Here is a 5470-nt window from a genome sequence, read left to right as displayed (position 1 = left end):
GGCTGCTTCCGAGAGAGGTCTCCGGGTGATGAGGAGGTCTGCTCTGGAAGGAGGCAAGTAGGAAGGTGTCCGTAGGTGCTAACCCAGGCTCAGCAGCTTGCTCTCGCTCTCGTGCCTCAGCGGGCTCTGGCCGAGCTGGAATGAGGACCCGCCCACCTCCCCCGAGTGCACTCCTCCTGCCCAAAGGAGCCCAGTGCAATAGAGGCTGGAGCAGGAGAGGCAGGAAGGGACTTGGGAGGGGAGTCATCCACCTCACCCAACAGCCATGACTACAATACCCATTATTGTAAGAACTCACATTTATGGAGCCCTTCACTTAAAGACAGACATTCCCCTGAGTGCTTTACCTATATTTCTCATTTAATCCTATGAATTAAATAACAAGGAAATCAGATTCTGAACTAAAGGGACCTGCCTGAAATCGCATAGCTAGAAAGTGACAGAGTAGGGACCAGAGCCCAGCTCGGCAGGCTTTTTTTTTTTTTAAATATTTTTATTTATTTTTGAGAGAGAGAGAGAGAGAGAGAGAGAGAAAGAGAGAGACATGGAGTGCAAATGATGGAGGGGCAGAGGGACAGGGAGACATAGAATCTAAAGCCGGCTCCAGCTGAGCTGTCAGTTGTCAGAGTCCCACCCGCGGCTCGAACTCATGAACTGCAACCTTATGACCCGAGCCAAAGTCTGTTGCTTAACCAGCTGATCCACCCGGCAGGCTTTTTAACTAGTACCCTATTTCTGTCTCCAGGAGAATACCTATACACCCCCTCTCCTTATTCATCCCGGGTCGGGGGCTCTGCTTCCCGCTGGCTGACATCTGCAAGAAGGCATCCTTCTGGGTGCTGCCCTTCCTTGGGAAAAGTTTGGAGAAGCACTCACCCACCTCCAGCTGCTTTTTAGCTTTCGTGAGGCTCCAGGGAGAGGAGCCGTGAGGGCTCTTTTGGAAAAGGCAGAGAGTGTACAAACCCCCACCCAGCCACATTACACTGGGCAGGACACTGGCGCCTGGAGAGCACATGACTTGCCTAAGGTCAAACATGACATTCAGGATTGAACTCTGTCGCTAAAGAAGGCCTTGAGGGGGTTTCTCTAGTGTTTCACGCTCTGTCATTATCTCTGCTTCAGTGACAGATGAAGGGGCCAAGATTTCCTCCTTCCTTCAAAATTATAGCGTTTTACTCAAGACATACCCTGTACTACCATCTCATGGCCAAGGGCTTTGCTCCAGTGACCTCTCAGCTAACTGGTAGCATCCGAAACGAATTTGTCCAGGCCCTCCCTTCCATGGGACCCCTTCCAAGGTCCTGTGGGCAATTCTGAATTTGTAATTTGGTATTCTTATTTTTAAAGAGGCCCTTCCCACCCTTTACCATACTCCCCACCCACCAAGTAGCAGAAGCATCAGGCTCCACAAAGCCTGGCTGCTTTTCTGGGGAGCATTGCCATTTTGTTTTTACAGATGTGGAAACAGAGGCTTGGTGAGGTAAAGAATAGCTTGCCTGAGGTCACAGCCAATCCTCCGCAGAGTCCCAGATTGACCCTAGCCAGGTCTTTCTGTCTCTGAGGCCTGCGGCTCTGACCACTACACTGACCCCTTGGTTTGAATCCTGGCCCCACCCTTCGAGTGTCTTATCCTGAGTCGACTGAGACACTTGTTGTGGTTTGAGAAGCGTCTCTTCGCTGGTCTGGCACTGTCTGTGGGACAGCAGGCTGCAGCCTCTGGTCTGCCCTGCCGCAGCACCAGCACCGAGACTCTACAATTCGGTTCTAATCTTGGCTCTCGGCCCCCGGCCCCGCAACCATCTGTTTTCCCGCTTAGGCATCAGGATGGAGAAATAAGATTGTCAAGGAGCTTGAGATGTTTAGATATTATGGGGCTAGTTCCTGTTTTCCTCCCCAGGTTGTGAGACGCCTGAGTTAATCTTCAGACCTTCAGGGAAGGAGCTGCGGGAATATGGGCATTTGCTGGGGCCCTTCCCAGGCATCACCAGCTAAAAGGCAACTGGCAGAGCTCTGCCCACAGACCTCCGGCTTGGCGTGCCACCAGTCAGCGGGCAAGAGGTCTTCTTCCAGGATGGGGGGGAGGGGCCTCCCAAACAGGCCCTTTAACACTGGCCCAGACTCCTGTAGCTCTTGGTTCCACGGTGGCTCTTACCAGGAATCTGCAGTGACCCTGGGAGAGGTATTGCTCCTCTCTGTCCCCACTTTGTGAAATGGGTGTGAAGTTGTAGGGATTTCCGAAGCCCTGAGGACCACCCCAGGGCTTGTGCTTTGCATCCCCACTGGCCCCTGAGCTGCACGCCTAGCTTCTTTTAGATTGAGACACAAGCAGCCGACTCACTATTCATCTCCATAGAGGGTGGAATAAGTGGGAGTTGAATAGTGATAATCATCTTTTCTGACCCTTTAGTTTATCCCCATGCGCCCTGATTATGCTTAATGCATAGCAGAAACTCCAAAATAATAATAATTTGGAAAAACCCTTCCAGAGGCAACTGGGTGGCACAGTTGGTTAAGCATCTGACTCTTAATCTCAGCTCAGGTTGCGATCTCAGTTTGGGAGTTCGAAGCCCCATGTTGGGCTCTGTGCTGATGATGCAAAGCCTGCTTGGGACTCTGTCTCTCCTTCTCTCTGGACCTCCCCTGCTGTGTTCACCCTCTCTCTCTTTCTCAAAATAAATGAATAAACTTAAAACAAGAAACCCTTCTATATACATAATTTATGTGGCTCAAGACTTTGGGATTTCATGCAGCCATCAAATTTCCAAATGAATTGTAGGGACTGGCATAGATGGCCAAATTCTCATTTTTCTCTGTAAGAACGTTAAAAGGGTCGTCACTTCCTAAAAGAAAGAATATCTTGATCCCTAAAAGTTGGAAGGACATAATCTCAGGATAAAGGACAATGCTTTTTGATGCTGAGAACATTCCTTCCCTTTCTGGTGGGGAGTGCTCTGGGGTTCCTCACCTGTGAAATGCTGACGACACGGGTGTCTCTCCCTCTCCAGGCAGGAGGGAGAAGCAGCAGAGAAAAGGGACAAGTACAGTGCCCCGATCACCGTTAGTGATCCAGAGAGGGGAGCTCTTTTTCTTATATCATTTTATCACTGGAAGGAACTCGAAAGGGCAACTTGTTGAGTGTGTTGTCTTACCAATCAGGGGACTGGGGCTCAGAGAGGGAAGGGACACAATGAGTTTATGGTGGCACCATGGCAGGGCCAAGACTATGACCCAGACCAGGTCTGTTGATTTCCAATCCCTGCTGCTTTCACCATTTCCCAGACACCTTGAAATGCAGCACAGACAAAAGATTCATTCATTCATTTAAGAGGTATTTACCAAGTCCCTGCCATGTGCCACCTGCTATGCCCTAGTGGGCAAACAAACACCTGTGTCTTAGCTAGAGCCACGGGACAAAATACACTGGGCATATTCAACACAGACATTTACTCCCTCACAGTTCTGGAGGTTGGAATTCGTAGTTTAAGGTCTAGTAGGGTCAGTTCTTGGTGAAAGCTCTTCTCCTGGTTTCCCGCCATCCAGGCGCTTTTTCGCCATGTTCCCATGTGGTTCTCCTTGGTGTATGTGTGTGGACAGAGTGAGCTCCCTCTCTGGTGTCTCTTCTTGTAAGAACACTAACCTCATTGGATCAGGGACCCACCCTTCTGACCTCATTTAACCTTAATTACTACTTTGGTGGCCTCATCTCCAAATACTGCCATGCTGGCTTGGGGGTTAGGGCTTCAAACATCTGAATGTTGGGAGGACACAAACATTCAGTCCGTGACAACCTGCCTAGTGTGGGAGCCAGACATCAAAGGAGAAACAGATAATCATAAACTGTGGTCAATGCCTTGAAAGGAATGAGCACGGAGCTGTCAAGGAAGATAAGGAGAGTGGGAAGGGAGAGGCAATCTAGGTAAATTTGTCAAAAGGACTTTGAGAAGGTGGCGTTGGAGCCAAGAACCAAAAAAGCAGAGAAGGGGCCAGCTGTGGGGAGACTGGGGGCAGGGGTGGGGAGAGGAGCCAGGAGTGTGTTCCAGGCAGAGCTGGGAAGGGAGTGGGCCGAGGGGAGGTCACCACAGAGTGTGAAAGGAGGCCAGGGAGGGGAGTTGTGGGAGTGCAGGGGACTGAAGCCAAACGAGGGCCCAGGCAGGCGGTCTGGATGTTATTCGAAGTGTGCTCTGAGCAATCTCTGTGGAGACTAAGTGAAGGAAGAACAAGACAGGTGGCAAGGAGACCCCAGAGGAGGTGATTGCCGACCAAGTGAGAGACGAAGGGGGTTGGGTGCTGGTGGAAATGGAGGTGTGTGTGTGTGTGTGTGTGTGTGTGTGTGTGTGTGTGTGTGAGAAAGAGAGAGAGAGAGAGAGACAGACAGACAGATAGACAAAGACCCCATCAATGATACTTAGAGGAGACACAGATCTATTATAGATTAAAAAATTTTATCAGGTCTAATCTCCAAAGGTCCACCAGGATTACCATGTCATTTTTAATATTAAAAACTATTCCTCCGGGCTCCTAGATGGCCTCAGAGTGTGTTTGTATAAGTGGGCTCTGACACATTTCTAGGATCCTGGACTTGTGTAGGGGGGTAGGTAGACGGCTCAGGGAGGGGGAGAGTGTCAGCGGCTTCAGAAGTGGCTTCTCCTGGTGGACAGGAATGAGGACACCATGGGGCCTCTCTCACCTGCTGCAGGTGCCAACTCTGCTCATACCATACCGTATGAGTTGTGTTCCGTTTGTTTTCAGTAGATGGGAATAACGATAATGATGGTGGTGATGATGGGGCTGATGATAATAATCCCATAAGGAAGGCTTCTACTTATTGGGTATTTCCTATGTGCCAGGTACTCAACACTCATTATGTTACTTCACACTCCTGGCATCCTTCATCCTCACCGCCCTCACCCTCATCCAAGCCAGTACCACCTTTCACCTGGAAGATGGTGGGAGCTCCTCAGGGAGTTTCCTTGCCTTTCTCTTCCCCACCTAAAATCTGTGTCCTCACAGTGGCCAGTGATGATGCCACTCCCCAGCCTAAAGCCTCCCCCTGCACCAAACTGCCCTGAGAATACAGCCTAGACTCCTCACTGTGGCTGGTTAGGCCCCGCACTCTCTGGGCCCTGCCACCCTCCCAACCTCGCCTATTGTCTCTCTCCTTAGAACAGGACCCCCAGCCACACCAGCTGCCTTTGTTCTCCAATAAACTCTGTCCTTTTCTCTTTGGAGACCAGCATTTCCTGTTCCCGGTGCCGTCGCTGATGCTGATTATCCCCTGCCTTTTGTCCCTTGCTGGTCTTAGCTTGAAATTCTTCTCCTCCGAGGGCCTTCCCTGACCACCCTGTCCAAAGCCAGCGCCCTTGGCCACCTAGTTACTGTGTCCCACACCCACCGTTTACTCTCAGGTTGCATTGCACAGTACATAATGGTCTTGCTTACATTCTTACTTCCTCACACTAGAATTTAAGCT

This window comes from Suricata suricatta, chromosome 6 (assembly GCF_006229205.1).
Source record: "Suricata suricatta isolate VVHF042 chromosome 6, meerkat_22Aug2017_6uvM2_HiC, whole genome shotgun sequence".
Lineage (NCBI taxonomy): Eukaryota > Metazoa > Chordata > Mammalia > Carnivora > Herpestidae > Suricata > Suricata suricatta.
Note: the sequence above shows the minus strand (reverse complement) of the source record.